We start from the raw sequence: 16151 nt of genomic DNA on the forward strand, positions 1-16151 counted from the left end.
GAGGGAAGCTTGGGCTCAGGCTCTTCAATCAATCCTCAAATGAGAACTAATGGAGGCTCCCTGAGAAATAGCATTAAACTTTTCAAGGGCATGTAGCCAATTGATCTAAGGATCTCTCACTAGGCACCACCTTACTGGTTGCACGCCACCTCCTAATACTACCACCCTTGGGACCAAATTCCAACACACAAACCCTGGGGGAACAAACAATGTACAAACCATAGCAATGTTAGTAGGTCTTGCTTTATATTTTCTCTAAAGATATTAAATAAAATCCTTTCAGTAATTTTTAAAAAATCACCAGTTCATCACAGAAATGTTATATTCTTATTTCTGGGTTTCCTCAAGGTATGTTCAAGCTCTTTGGCTTACTATAATATGAACAGTCACTAAATATTATGTCAAGACTGTCTAGGGGTGAGCAGTCCTTTCAATCACTCACACAAGTATTTGATGGAAAGGTGGTCCACACTGGGAGCTGTTGCACATATGTTCAGGAGTGGCACCATCAAGTTGATAGACATAACACATTCCACAAGCATAGTAAAATCAGATGTTTTCCAGGGCAGCACAAGCTTGAAAATCAATTTCTGAGATGTCTTCCAAAGTTTGTCATGGAAAATTTTCTGGATTCCTTAAATGTATGTTTCTGCTTGGCTTTGTTCGCAGAATTTTCCCCACACGGTCAGCTCCAAGAAAGCAGCACCCAGGAAGCATAAGAGGATGTCTGGGGTCTACCTCTGTATTCATGGGAGCATTATTGTCTAATGCCATTCTGCATGCTGGAGCACTCTGAATAGGTTTTTCTGGCTCAGGTACACAGATTTTCTCATCAATTTTACCCACAACACCCAAGAAAGCCTTCAGTGATTCTAAGGCTGCCAAAATCTGACTATGAGTGCTTATTAAGGAGCTCTCTGGTGTCTAGGGAAAAGAAAATGAAACAGGAGAATCCACAAAACAATCCGATGGTTCTGCAGAGCACTTGGCTTTCCACTTGACAGTGATAAGGTGCTTCTTACCAGAAGCCCCTTCTGCTTTTAAATTGACAGTACTGAAGCCAGCGTCTTCATGTACAAGTTTCTGCCAACTGAGAGATTGCCTCTCTCTTTAATAAGGTTGCAGTAGAATGGAGGCAGGAAAGGTGGTAGTGCATAGAGCTCTTGCCTGTTCTTGAAGCAATTTCCAAAACCATCTTCAACTCCATCATAAAGCTCATTAGATGAGTGAAGTGCTGCGAACTCTGTTGGACTATTTGGGGTTGTCCATTAAGTATTGTAGTCAGCTGCCAACTCTCTAGTTGCATTCTTCAATTGTAAATCTTCCAGTGACAATGTTCTGAGAAGGAGAACTCTCTGCCCCTGAGCCCAAATGAATCTCACACACAGTTTCTGCCTGGTGCTGGGGCAGAAGCAGTGGGCACTGGCACAACAGGCTCTGCGACCTGCAGAACTCACCACACAGGAAGCTACAGGGAAGCGCTAAGCAGGAAGAGCTCTACGTGAGCACAGTCTGGCATGCACCTGCAACCATTTATATCACCACCGACTAGTGATTCCCTACTTGATTTGATGAGTGAAAATTTATGTCAATCATTATGTATTTTGATGCTCAGCTTGTCCCATATTTGGCTAACAGAGCCCCTCCCAGTTGGCTTCTGTGTCCTTCTGATGTGTCTTTCTGATTCTTTGAGTACTTTTTTCCTTTCCAGCAAACACACATATTCCATGTACAAATTACCCTTTCTCTGTCCCAGTGCTAGAATGAACCATTTCTTTAAGGAGTTATGGTTTCTTTTAGTGAGGCATTTTCTATTTAGAATCCAAGATCTAGGTGCTATATATGCTTATTGTTATTGGGGGTAACTGCTCCAAAGCTCTCTCAAATGCATGAATTTACATTTGTATTTATTTTTCTTTTGGGAGGCAAAACATTTTTTTACTTGAAAGGCAAAGAGAGAGGGAGAGACAGACTGAGAGAGATCTTCCATCTGCTAGTCCACTTCCCAAATGCCCACAACAATCAAGATTGGGCCAGATAGAAACCAAGGGCCAGGAATTCCATCCAGGTCTCCTTTGTGGGTGGCAGGGACCCAAGTATTTGAATCATCCTCTGCTACTTCTCCAGGCTCATTACCAGGAAGCTGGATCTGGGCCGTATAGCTGGAATTCAAATGGGTACTAAATGTGTAATGCAGGCCTCACGAGCAGTGGCATAACCCTTTGCATCACAGTGCTTGCTTCTATATTTCTTTCTTTCTTTTAAATATTTGTTTACTTATTTGAAGGGCAGAGTTACAGAGAGGCAGGCAGAGAGAGAGAGAGAGAGAGAGGTCTTCCATCTGCCGGTTCACACCCCAGATGGCCACAATGGCTAGAGATGGGCCAAACCAAAGCCAGGAGCCAGGAGTCTCCCCCGGATCTCTCACATGGGTGCAGGGGTCCAAGAACCTGGGCCATGTTCTACTATTTTCCCAGGCCACAGCAGAGAGCAGGATCGGAAGAGGAGCAGCTGAGACTTGAACCGGTGCCCACATGGGATGCCTGCACTGCAGGCAGCGGCTCCACTCACCACACCACAGTGCTGGCCCCTATATTTATTTCTACACAGACACACTCCTCAACCTGCTCTAGCTTTGGTATTCCACATCAGACAGCCACTCTGATGCTTATTTTTACCTGCCCCACATAAAGGCTTTAGAGTGGGGTTATTAGGAAGGGAAGATGGGAGGGAAGAAAGGGAAAGGAACCTTTAAAAATCATGAATGGGGGTAGGCGGCACGGTGGCATAGTAGGCTAAACCTCTGCCTACAGCACGAGCATCCCATATGGGCGCTGGTTGTGTCCCAGCTGTTTCTCTTCCAATCCAACTCTCTGCTATGGCCTCAGAAAGCAGTAGAAGATGGCCTAAGTGCTTGGGCTTCTGCACCCACATGGGAGACCCAGAAGAAGCTTCTGGCTCCTGGCTTCAGATCAGCCCAGTTCCAGCCATTGCATCCACTTGGGGAGTGAACCAATGGATGGAAGACCTTTCTCCCTGTCTCTCCCTCTCTCTCTCTCTGTAACTTTACCTCTCAAATAAATAAATAAAATATTAAACAAAATCATGAATGGGGGTAGCATTTTGGCACCGCGGGTTAAGCCACCACCTGTGATGCTGGTGTCCCATGTGAGCGACAATTCAAGTCCCTGCTGCTCCACTTCTGATTCCGTTTCCTGCTAATGCACCTGGGAAGGCAGCAGATGATGGCCCAAGTGTCTGGGTCCTTGCAACCCATATGGGAGACCCAAATGGAGTTCCCAGCTCCTGGCTTTGGCTTGCCCCAGACCTGACTGTTGCGGCCTCTTGATGAATGAATCAGTGGATGGAAAATGTCTCTCCCTCTATCTCTCCCTCTCTCTGTAACTCTTCCTTTCAAATCAGTAAATCAATACTTTAAAAAAAGGATTTCAAATAAATAAATCAATACTTTTAAAAAAGCGTAAGAGGGGTCAGTGTTGTGGCACAGCGGGTAAAGCCACTGCCTGCAGTGCCAGCATCCCATATGCATGCTGGTTCAAGTGTCGGCTGCTCCACTTCCAATCCAGCTCTCTGCTGTGGCCTGGGAAAGCAGTGGAAGATGGCTCAAGTGCTTGGGCCCCTGCACCAGCGTGGGAGACCCAAAAGAAGCTCCTGGCTCCTGGCTTTGGACAGGCCCAGCTCTGGCCATTGCGGCCATCTAGGGAGTGAACCAGCAGATGGAAGACCTGTCTTTCTCTCTACCTCTCAACTTTCTGTGTAACTCTGACTTTCAAATAAATAAATAAATCTTTAAAAAAAGGAATGAAGATACAACATCTCCAATCTCTAAAAAAAATAAAAATGATAAGAAATAAGAAAAATCATGAATGAAGGCAGAGATTTGGCCAAGCAGTAAAGATGTCCAAATTCAATTATCAGAATCCCTAGACTTGAGTCCTGGCTCTGCTCCTGATTCCAGCTTCCTGGTAATGTGCACCCTAGGAGGCAGCAAGTGATGGCTCAAGTATTTGGGTTCCTGCTACCCTCGTGGGAGAGCAGGATGTAATCCCTGGCTCCTGGCTTTGCTTGGCACAGCCCTAGCTGTTATGGGTATTTGGGGAGTGAACCAGTAGGCAGATGATCTCTCTCTCCCTTTCTCTTTCTCTCTCTCTCTGTTTCTCTCTATGTTTCTCAAATGAATTTTTAAAAAATTGTGTTTCTATCGTTATTAGATGAACCTCTAGTCCTTACACTATTATAACCATGCAAACAATAGTCACAGTCAAGTTATGTAGTAACCTCTGATTACCTTTCCTATCATGCACAATTTTGAGTTTCCCCTCAAGTTAATAATCTTCTTGGTTGTTGGCTTTCAAGTTAAATCGAATCTTTAATTGTCAGTTATCCAAATCTTATCTCAGTTTATTGGCATGTAGGTTGATTATTAATTCCAGTTTCTTGGAGTAGTCACTTCCAGAGCCTTACGGTGTGCTCCCACCTGGAAGCACAGAAGTTTCCTTCTACAGGGAGTGCTCAGCTGTCTTCCCGAGGTCCTCCCCCATCATCAGCCTGACAATTCCATTTGTCTCCCTTTGTGCAGATCTTCTATGTCCTAGACCCCATGACTTTATCTTGGTGTAGTACCTCTTTATGGTCCAGCAACACCCCACATTAGCTTCCTGAGAATGAGTGATAACTTGGAGTCTACAAATGACTTTGTTACCTTCACTCTGGGCATAGACATTCTAGATTAGAAATGAGTTTTATTCAGAATGTGAGTAGCATTTCCTCCCTTGTCTTCTAGCAATTGGACTTGCTATTGAGTTGTCCAAAGTCACTTTGTTTCCTTTTTTTTTTTTTTCATGAGTGAGCTTTTTCCTCACTCTCTTCTCTGGAAGTATGTATCATCTCCTCCTTGTCCCCAGTACTGTGAAGCTGTGCATGTGTCCCTTGCATTCACAACATTCATTCACTGGGCTGGGCCCACAGGGCCACTAATCTGGAAACACACCTCCTTCTGTTCTAAAAGACTATAGTTGGTGATGTGTCCTTTCCTGTTTTGCCCATGTTTTAAATGTTGTGATTTCTGAACTTGGTTTGTATTTTTTCTCACACATTTTCTGTGACTTTGTCTTTTTGTCTTATTTTCAGGTCATTTTCTCTATCTTCCAACCCTTCTATCCAAACTTTTTTTTAATGTAAGAGTGAAGAATTCTACTGAAATTGAATTTTTTAGGATCATGAAGTAAAGAAGAATCCATAAAAGTGCATAAAACATGAATGCAGAATGTAATGAAGGGTTACAAATCAATCATTCATGTGATCAGCACTCGAAACACAAAATGGAAGTGTCTCAATGGGCTTCTGTGTGTCCCTCCCTGGTCGTAACCCACTTCCTCCCCCTAGAGGTAATCACTACCTAACTTTGTAGTTAATAAGTTTCATAACCTTCCTTATAAATGTTAACACTTACGTAGGCATCTCTAAACAGTAGCTTGGTTAGACTTGACTGGTTTTGAACTTTATATTGAACTGTCATCTTCTGTGTCTTCCTTTCCCTGCTCAATATTCCAGTCATGTGTTGATATCGTTCATTGATTTTCACTGCTGTGTACTACACAATTCTTAGAAGAGAACAGAGAGTCTTCAACCTTAGGGTGGGGCAAGATTTCTTGGAAAACCCACAAAAAAAGCACTAGCCATAAAATAAAACATTTATAAATTGATTTTTACCAACATTTAAAATCTGCTCTCTGAAAGAACACTGGTAACAAAATGAAAAGACAATTCATAGCTAGGAGAAAATGCCCACATCACAATGGACACAGAACTAGAATATGTAAGGACAGTTTACAACTGAGTAACACAGTTGTTATGACTCATGTTTAAAGTGGACTAAAATTTGAACAGATACATCACAAAATAGGATATGCAAACGGCCAATGAGCATGTGAAATGTTCTCAATATCATTAGTTATCCGGGAAATGCAAATTGAAAGGCTATCAGATTGACTAAAATCCAGAGTGAAGTCAAGTGTCAGTGAGAGTGTGGAACAATTGCAGCCCTAATACAAGGCTGCCAGGAATGTAAAGTGGGACAGTACCCTGGGGAACAGTTTGGATTTTTTGTAAAAAGTTATGAGAGTGCTTTGAAAAGTTCATGTAAAATGGAATTAAAAATAAGTTTCTTTTGATGTAAACAAACTTTGAAATTCATGCATCTCTCTCCTTTTTTTTTTTTTTTAAAGATGTATTTATTTATTTGAAAGGCAGAGTTACAGAGAGGCAGAGTGAGAAAGTGAGAGAGAGAGAGAGAGAGAGAGAGAGGTCTTCCATCCACTGGTTCACTTACCAAATGGCCACAACGGCCAGAGCGGGGCCTATCTGAAGCCAGGAGCCTGAAGCTTCTTCTGGGTCCCCCACGTGGGTGCAGGGGCCCAAGGACATAGGCCATTCTCTACTGCCTTCCCAGGCCATAGCAGATAGCTGGATCAGAAGTGGAGAAGCCGGGATTTGAACTGGCACCCATATTATATGCCAGCATTGCAGGCGGTGGTTTTACCCACTATGCCACAGCACCAGCCCTGCATGAATCAACTTTTAATAACACACATATCACATGAACTTTTATTGAGAGACAGAGAGAGAGGGAGAGACAGGAAGAAAGACAGATCAACAGACAGACAGAGCTCCCATCCGCTGATTCACTCCCCAAAGGCAGGTGACCGCCAAGGCCAAGACAGGCTGGAGTCAGGAGTAGGGAACTCAATCCAGGTTCCTGAGTGATAGGAACCCATTTACTTGAACCCATCATGGCTGCTTCTCAGGGTTTGCATTAGAAAGAAGCTGGAATTGAAAGCCAAAGCCAAGATTCAAACCCAGGTACTCTGATAGAGACGTGGGTGTTCTAATCAGTATCTTAACCACTAAGTTAAACACCTGCCCACTATGAACTTTTTGAATACCCTTTCCATGTGATCCTGCAAAAGCATTCCTAAGTACTTACTCATACTGCATGAGAACTTACATCCATACAAAGACATCTACACAAATGTTCATGGCAACCTGACTCACAGCAACCAATATCTGGAAATATCCATGAATACAGCTCACCAGCCAAAGAGAGCAAACAACTGATTCATGCAACATTAAAAATATCTTTGAAATGTATGCCAAAGAATTTAGGGGCCATCTATAAAATGTCTCAAAAAATGAGACAGATCAAAGCAGCGTTTTGGCATGGCAAGTAAAGCCATCACCTGCGACGCTGACTTCCCACATGAGCACCAGCTCACGTCCCAGCTTTTCTGCTTCCAACCCAGCTCCCTGTTAAGGCACCTGGGAAGGCAGAGGGAGATAGCCCAAATGCTCGCACCCTGCCACCCACATGGGAGACCTGGATGGAGATTTAGGATCCTGGTTTTGGCCTGCTTTTAAAGTAAATAAATCTTTTTAAAATCAAGATGTATTGATAAATGGCTAAATGGATCTGTTCAAGCAAGTTAGTAAAATCTACTGTAGAATCCATTGTCAAGTATATGAATATTCACTGTAATATTCTTTTTTTTTTTTTTTTTTTTGACAGGCAGAGTTAGACAGTGAGAGAGAAAGACAGAGAGAAAGGTCTTCCTTTTTCTGTTGGTTCACTCCCCAAATGGCCGCTACTGCCGGCGTGCTGTGCCATTCCGAAGCCAGGAGCCAGGCACTTCCTCCTGGCCTCCCATGTGGGTGCAAGGCCCAAGCACTTGGGCCACAGCAGAGAGCTGGATTGGAAGAGGAGCAACTGGGACAGAATCCGGTGCCCCAACCGGGACTAGAACCCGGGGTGCTGGCGCCACAGGCGGAGGATTAGCCAAGTGAGCCGCAGTGCCGGCCTATAATATTCTTCTTTTTTTTAAGGTTTATTTATTTATTTGATAGTCACACTTAAACACAGAGAGAAGGAGAGACACACAGAGAGGTAGATCTTCCATCTGCTAGTTTACTCCCCAGATGGCCTCAATGGCCAGGGCTGGGCCAAACGGAAACTAGGAGCTAGGAAGCTTCATCCTGGCCTCCTACACCCTCCCTGGGTGTCAGGGGCCCAAATATTTGGGCCATCTTTCACTGCTTTTTTAGGCCATTATTAGGGAGCTGGATTAGAAGTGGAGCAGACAGAACTCGAACCGGTGCCCATATGGGATGCTGGCATTACAGACAATGGCTGAACCCACTATGCCACAATGCTGGCCCCTCAATGTAATATTCTTTCAATTTTGCTTTATGATTGAGTATTGTTATTACATACTGAAATGTGTTTATACTAAAATATTTGACAATATTGTGCTGAATAAAAGGATTCAGACACAAATTCTAGAACAGACAAAACAGTGACAGAAAGTACATTGGTGATTGCTGGTCAGGTAATGGAAATTCTACTCTCGATTGAGTGGTTGGAATATATATATTTGTCAAAAGTCACTGATCTGGGGTCGGTGCTGTGGTGCAGTAGGTTAATCCTTGGCCTGTGGCACTAGCATCCCATATGGGTGCCAGTTCTAGACCTGGCTGCTCCTCTTCCAGTCCAGCTCTCTGCTATGGCCTGGGAGAGCAGTGGAAGATGGCCCAAGTGCTTGGGCCCCTGCACTGTGTTGGAGACCCGGAAGAAACTCCTGGCTCCTGGCTTCGGATTGGCCAAGCTCCAGCTGTTGTGGCCATTTGGAGAGTGAACCAGCAGATGGAAGACCTCTCTCTGTCTTTTCCTATCACTGTCTGTAACTCTATTTCTCAAATAAATAAATCTTTTTTTAAAAAAAGTCACTGAGTTATTCTTAAGATGGACACTATTTATTTATATAAATTATGCAGTGATTACATTGACTTTAAAACAAATAGGCTGACAAAAGAAGGTTGGAAGTTCTGAGCATCTGTGTGGATGACCTGGCTAAGCTATTTCCTGAAGAGACTCTAATAGTCATATTTTCAGTTTTCTTTTCAAATTGATCTGGTTTAGCATAGATCACTCTTCTACCTCCTACCTGCAGTGGAAAGGCCTGGCAGGAGTGGGAAAAGGTTGATGAGATCTCTTAACCCAGGAGGAACACCTTATCCTAGACACTCTTGTCCTCTCCTCCCCACATTGAAACCCTTTCTTCCTTTGCTTCTTGGACCCACTCTGTCTTGAGTTACCTCCCACACTGATCACTTCAGCTCAACCTCTTTGGAGACCTCAATTTCTTTTTCTTAATTTTTTTTTTGAAGATTTATTTACTTATTTGAAAGGGAGTTAGAGAGAAAGTGAGACACACACACACACACACACACAGAGAGAGAGAGAGAGAGAGAGAGAGAGAGATCTTCTATCTGCTGGTTCATTCCCCAAATGGCTGCTACAGCTAAGGCTGGGCTAGACCAAAGCCAGGAGTCTGAAGCTCCATCTGTATCTCTTACATGGGCGACAGGAGCCCTAAGTACTTGGGCCATTGCTCACTGCTTTCTTAGCTGATTATCAGTGAACTGGATCAGAAGTAGAGCAGCCATGATGAGAACCAGCACTCATGGGATGCCCGCACTGCAGGTAGCAGCTTAATCTGCTGTGCCACAACACTGGCCCAGAACTCAGTTTTACTTGTGCTTACATATTGTTCCTACCCTTGACTATCTTCTTTTTATAGGTCAGAACTTAATAATCTTTTGTTTGCATGACCATACACCCCCAGCTGTGTTTCTCTAGACTGCATGGTCTGTTAGAGCTGTTGTCTTCCTTTGCGAAGCATTAAGGGAACATGTTGAGTACACAGCCTGGCAGAGAAAGGGAGTCAAGGTCAGAGGAGAGAAAAATCATCAGAGCCTGAAGGCCACCAGCTGGCTCAGCAACGTCCCAGACTTGGAGGGAGCTGTGGACACAGCTGGAGGCCCAGCCTCAGCACAGATGTGGCATCCTTGTATCCTGCTGCGGCTGCTCCGTCCTTGTGATGACCTACTTCCACTCTGCTGCTACACAGCAAAGGAGTTCTTTCCCCACACAAAGTAAATATTCAGGCACTCTGGCTTCCCTTGCTTAGGACTGAACACTTTTATAATAAAATGGGAAGAAAAAAATTGCTAAATTGCTAAATGACACAAAAGCATGTGTGTGGCTTTACTGAAGCTACACATGGGGCTATTTCCCCATGGCTCGGGATACAGGCTCCATGGGAGAGTTTCTCATGCACATATTCCCTCCTGGGGCCTACAAAGCTACTTTAATTATGGGATATACTGTTTGAAAGTAGGCATGTAGTGAGTGGCAGCTATTATTATATCTTACATACCTTAATATGTACTCGATATACAATTATATACTCCTCTGGTAGAAACATTATACTCACTTTGCTAATGGCAAAATTGAGGCTCAGGTAAGCTAACTAATGAAATACTCAGAGTTTACTGTCAGCCAAGTAATAATGCTTGGAGTTTCTGCTTGAAACTGGATCTTGTGCGGTAAGATTGAGAACAATTAATGAATCAAAAAAATGCTGTTGCCTGTTGTTTGCTAAAGAGGTGGCCATGTTGGGAATGAAGATGCTGCTGACTCCAGGGGCACTGGCTGCATCTGAATAATAAAGCCAGACTGAATCCTCTGTATTGGAACATAGTTTCCTAGATTTCTGGATTTTGTGAAACAGGAACTGGAACTGGAGCGTATGTTTGCCAAGCCTTGTTTGGGCAAAAGCCAACGTGACCCCAAAACGAATATATAACACCTTTTGTCCCTATAAATAAATAAAAGGGAAACATAAAAAATACAAACAGCAACCAAATAAGAATCCCTTTAACCTGAATACCTTGAGCTTTATATAAGACTATGTTGTATCGACATTTTTTATTTTTTGATACACGGAGGAAAATTTCAACACAGATCGGTGCCTATCCTTAACTTGAAAACTATTGTTCTAGAGCACCTCCAGCTCACGCCATCCCAAGTGAAAGTCGTCTGTGGTTATATAACCATCATAATGGACTTAACGCAGACTCACTTTGCACACCCCCAGTTCTTACCATTTCAGTACACTCCAATATGACTTCTAGCCCAACACATGCACCTCTTTGCCTGAGGGATTTTCTGGTCCTCTGTGGGAGCCCACATGACCCTCCCATTTGGCAGAACAGTAGGGCCAGGCATTTAACCCCCTATGTCCCATACCAGCTCCATCCCTGACACCAGCAGCCTTCACACAATGACTGTGCCCACCTCTGTGGATAGTCCAGTCTGCAAGTTCATTCTGCACTCACATCCCCTATAAACAGCCACTCCTTGGGCGTAGGGATATGCATTCTTGCCATATGGTTTGCCCTTGGGGTATGGACTTTGGAAAAAGGCCAGTGCAGGCATTGATAGGAGGCCCAGGGTCCCCAAAGAACTTCATGTCTTGGGTATAAAGAGGGTTCTCAAGGGAGAGTCTCTGTGTGAACATGTCCTCTTGGTCTCACGGACTCCTCCCATCTCTCTGATCATTCTCTCTACCTTGGGGAAGGGCACAGCCCAAGAAGAGTTAAAGCAGAGCCATGGCAGGGTCCCCAGTTTCCTGGTCCCAAGGGTAGACTGCTTAAGCCTCTCTCTCCACACGCAATAGAGAACCTACAAATGTTCACGTTTTCATCAGATTCCGTGGTTATCAACTTGGCGGCACACAAGACTCTCTCTGAGGAGCTTTAAAACCCCAAGACCAAATACCACCCCGGATTAATGAAAGCAGAATCTCTGACACTGGGACTCAGGGGTCAGTAGTTTTTAAAGCTCCCAAGATGATTTCAATGTGCAGCCAAGATTCAGAACAATGAATGAGTCCAAACATGTTCTCTCTGCCTCCTGCCCCTGTCCTCCCAGCCCAGATGAATAACTGAGGCTTAACGCAAGTAAATACAATGAGAAGTCTCACAATTATGTAGTGGCAGAACTAGAGACAAGATCCCAGGCCTCCCAATGATTTATCCAGTGCTTTTCCTTATATCGCAGTGGCTTGAGCAGTCAAAACTTCATTGTCACAGCAAACATTCTGTCTGCTCTTCCTGGTCACATATCCTGTCTCGGTTTCTCTGATGTTCTGGAAGTTCAAATTCTTGAGAAGGATAAAATAACCACCTAATTTTGATACGCTAGGTTTCCACAGGAGAAGCTGACCATAGAGTCATATCATCAGATTTCACAAGCAAAACAAGGTGCAGAAATTAGTAATTAAGTGGTTTCCAAAAATATATCTGGCACCTGAACTTTTCTCCCCATGGTTAAGTGCAAAGCAGCAGAAAAAAAATATCCTATCATACCAGGAAGCTATGCTATAATATCCATTTATTCATTTATTATTGAACAAACATTTCTGAGCCTACTATGCGCCAGTTAGTGGTACGTAAAGAGAGTCCTGGATTCTTTCAGTCCTTATTCCGAAAGAATTCCTAAGAGGACATGCAGATGTGAAACTCTTATTGAGTAATGCAATGTTATGACTTATATGTATAATTATATATAATATATATAACACTTTGTTTATTAGGGAATAATTTTAGCCAACAAACTAGTCAAGAACTAGGAAATAAGAAAAAAAGGCATTTGAGTGTACAAAAAAGGTGCCACCAAATCAATTCAGCTTATTTATAAGATCCTTGGAGTCTTGCTATTTTTATCACAAATGCTAACAAGTTCATTTGTCTGACTTCCTATGTTATTAGGAGATGAGAAATGGGAAAGGGGCTTCCGGAGCTGGACCAGGATTAAGAATTGGCAGCTGGTTGTGGTTGAAGCAAAAGAATACATGATGAAAATGACAGAAAAAGCATCTGGAGTCATCTAGTTTCTGGGCATCTCTATACCATGGACCAGTGCAATAACAGATGCTTTAATCACAGCCTGAGTCAGAAAAAGGTTAATGGATGTTTCATGCATGCTGTTTCAAGGGGAAGAGAAATATTAGTGCATGTGAGAAGGCTGTTTATGCAAGATGGTTCAAATATTTTAAAAGGTTTTAATGTTCTTTAGAATTGAGTTACCTGGAAGATTCACTTAGATGATGACACCAAATAACTGGGAAAATATTATCTTTGATTATTGTTCATGTATAATAATGCTTTTAAAAACATAATAATAGTTTTCTGTGGTAAGAACAAATCAATTATAAAAAAAGGATTTAAAACTATATTTATAGGCTAAAGACAAGAATAAAAGGAACACTTCATACTGGAATCATTGGGGAAGAAGGATTGGAGACTAAGGCTGGGTCTGAAAACTCCTGGGGCCCAAGAGCGGTTGCAAGATTAAGTAAGAGGAGATGATGGTTTGAATGAAGCAATTCTTATTGTTTAAGACGTTTAAAATGCAGCAGAGTAAATTCCTGTGCCATCAACTTCTTATTATGAACTTTTACAGTCCTTGCTAGATTAAGAAATCAGTTTGGAAAATTGCTTTGTATATTTATTTTGTATATATATAGTATTTGTATATATATTTTGGACATTTATCTATGAGTACCTAGTCTAGCTCATGCATATATCCAATAGCTGTTCACTGAGCACATACAATGTGCCAGATGTCCCTCTGAATGCTGAGGGTGTCCCAAGAACAAGACTAATTCTGCCCTCCAAGAGGTTCTAGGATATAGACAGAGTATTTGTTATCCTCAGCACTCAGCCAGCGGAAGGGCACGGATGTGGAAAAGGCAACCCACTTCTTGAAAGCTTTGTCCTGAAAATGAAACCCCTCACCCCCCACTCACATCCCACTGGTGAAAATTAGACATGTGACCACACTATGGTGCGTGCTGTAGTGGGGTTGGGAAAAGATAGTCTTTGGTTTGGTAGTTGCTTCCCAAGAACAGCTCCATAATATAGAAAAGGGGCAGATTTTAGAGTGCTGAACTCCTTGATGGGTGAATGGATGGATCAAGTTTCTAGGCCTGAATATTTGAAAATAAAACATCAGGTAAATTGCAGGATGTGCAGAAGCTTGGATGCTAGCACTGATGGTTGTATTGACTTCGTAGACTCTGCTCTGGCAAGCTGGAGTCACAGGGACTAGAAGCCCTTCCAGCCAGAAACAACTAAAAAAAAAAAAAAATCAGACAAAATGTATTGCAATGACAGTTTTCAGTCTCTAGACATCAGGTAGAGTAGGACAGTGATCCCTGAGAGAGGTGATCCTATGATTACCCTAGTTTGCTGCCTGGAAAGAGTTTCCAGGTCATGGCAAAGGAGGAAGAGCTCAAGAAGAACCTGGTAGTCAGTTTCATTGGTGGATACAGGGTTCAGGGAGGCTACAGTTCTCAGGGCAAAGTACCAGAGGAGAGAGAGTAGCACAGACAGCTCTAGGAATCTGAGTCACTCTCATGTGTTCAGCTGAGTAAGTGCATATGAGTAAAATAACTACCCAAGTCTAGGGAAAGAACTATCTTAATGGAGCAGAGGAACCAATCCTCAAAGTTCACACAAGGACAAGAATGGTTCAAGTTCATATCACACAGAGTGGAAAATTTTACATTCATAGGTCACTTAGTAGTGAGGGAAAATTAATGGGGAAAAATTAGCCCCATGCTAAAGGCTAATCTGACTGCATACAACAAAGTATGAAAGCAAGCATCAAAAGGATCAAACTCTATGATTAATTTAACTATATCTCAGAACAGAGCTCAAAAATATTTATAGGAATGCAAAAATATTCTGCACCCAACAAAGTAAAGTTTACAATGTTTGTCATTTAATAATAAAAGCAACCAAACTGCAAAGATCCAGGAAGTAGGATCCATAATGCGCACAACAGTCAGTCATTAGAATTAGATGCAGAAATATCACAGGTAATAGATTCAGAAGATAGGAATGTTAAAACAGATACCATAAACATATCTCACATGTTCAATAAGATAGAGACGGAACATGTTGAGACATGGAAGATATAAGATGCACATTTAAACTCTACATGTGGAGCTGGCACTATGGTGTAGTAAGTTAAACCTCAGTCTGTGGTGCCAGCTTCCCATATGGGCACTGGTTCAAGTCCTGGCTGCTTCACTTCCCATCCAGCTCCCTTGCTAATGTGCCTGGGAAAACAGTGAAAGATGGTCCAAGTCCTTGGGCCCCTGTACCTCTGTGAGAGACTCAGAAGAAGCTCTTGGCTCCTGGCTTTGGATTGGCCTAGCTCTGGCCACTGCAGCCATTTGAGGAGTAGAACCAACAATGGAAGACCTCTCTCTGTGTCTCTCCTTCTCTCTGTAACTCTGCCTCTCAAAAAATTAATAAATCTTAAAAAAAAAACACCTCTAGATGTAAGCTACAATGTTTGAGATGAAAAATAACATTGCATGATGTTACCAATTAGATACTGCAGAAAAGATTAGTGAATCTGAAGACACATCAATAGAAATATACCAAATGAAACACAGAGATAAAAAAGGCTGAAAGAAAAAAAAAATAAACCCAGAGTATCAGGGAAGCCATAACACAAATTTAAGCAGCCTAATCTATGTGTTATTGGAGTCCCTGGATAAGAATATTGGGGATAGAAGAAGAAAAAACTACTTGGATGAATAACAGCTTAACAATTACAAATTAGATAAAGGCTATTAATCAAAGAAGTTCAAAGAATACCAAGTATAAGAAGCAAATAAAACTGTGCCAACAAATGTGGTAATCAATTTGCTTAAAACCAGTGACATGTCCATGGAGATGGCTGACCTTTCAGTGTCTTTTAACTTTCCTTTGGAAAACTAAAGACATAGCAACTCTAGAATTTTGCTAGCATATGAAGTTTAGTATCCTTTTCAATCCAGAGTCTTTAAATGACCAGACCATCCCTAACAGGTGAGATCTAGCACTATAGATTTATCTATCTATCTATCTATCTATCTATCTATCTATCTAATATATATATTATATAATATATATCGATAGATAAACAATAGTGCCTGTCATCAGCTGTCACTTGCTGTCCTGTGTTGCTCCATTTTTTCTTTTCCTGCCTGGCTTAGTGATCACCTTGAATTCTAATCTATGCTCATGCCCTTGCACAATTTTACTTGCATAACCCATTTGCATGGGTTTCCTGGCATTGGCTCACAGCACTTTCTCTAGATATGATTTGGTAAATGCCCTATGTCCAGACCTTAAGACTTATATACTAGATAGGAAAACCATAATTCCCATCACTT

The 16151-nt window shown here is 42.3% G+C and overlaps 1 pseudogene; it reads right to left on the reverse strand.

Annotated features, from left to right (window-relative positions):
* Positions 1–389: 389 nt before the first annotated feature.
* On the reverse strand, positions 390–7059 carry LOC100346707 (E3 ubiquitin-protein ligase FANCL pseudogene; annotated as a pseudogene).
* Between the last annotated feature and the right edge of the window lie 9092 nt (positions 7060–16151).

Source organism: Oryctolagus cuniculus, chromosome 3, assembly GCF_964237555.1.
Source record: "Oryctolagus cuniculus chromosome 3, mOryCun1.1, whole genome shotgun sequence".
Taxonomy (NCBI): Eukaryota; Metazoa; Chordata; class Mammalia; order Lagomorpha; family Leporidae; genus Oryctolagus; species Oryctolagus cuniculus.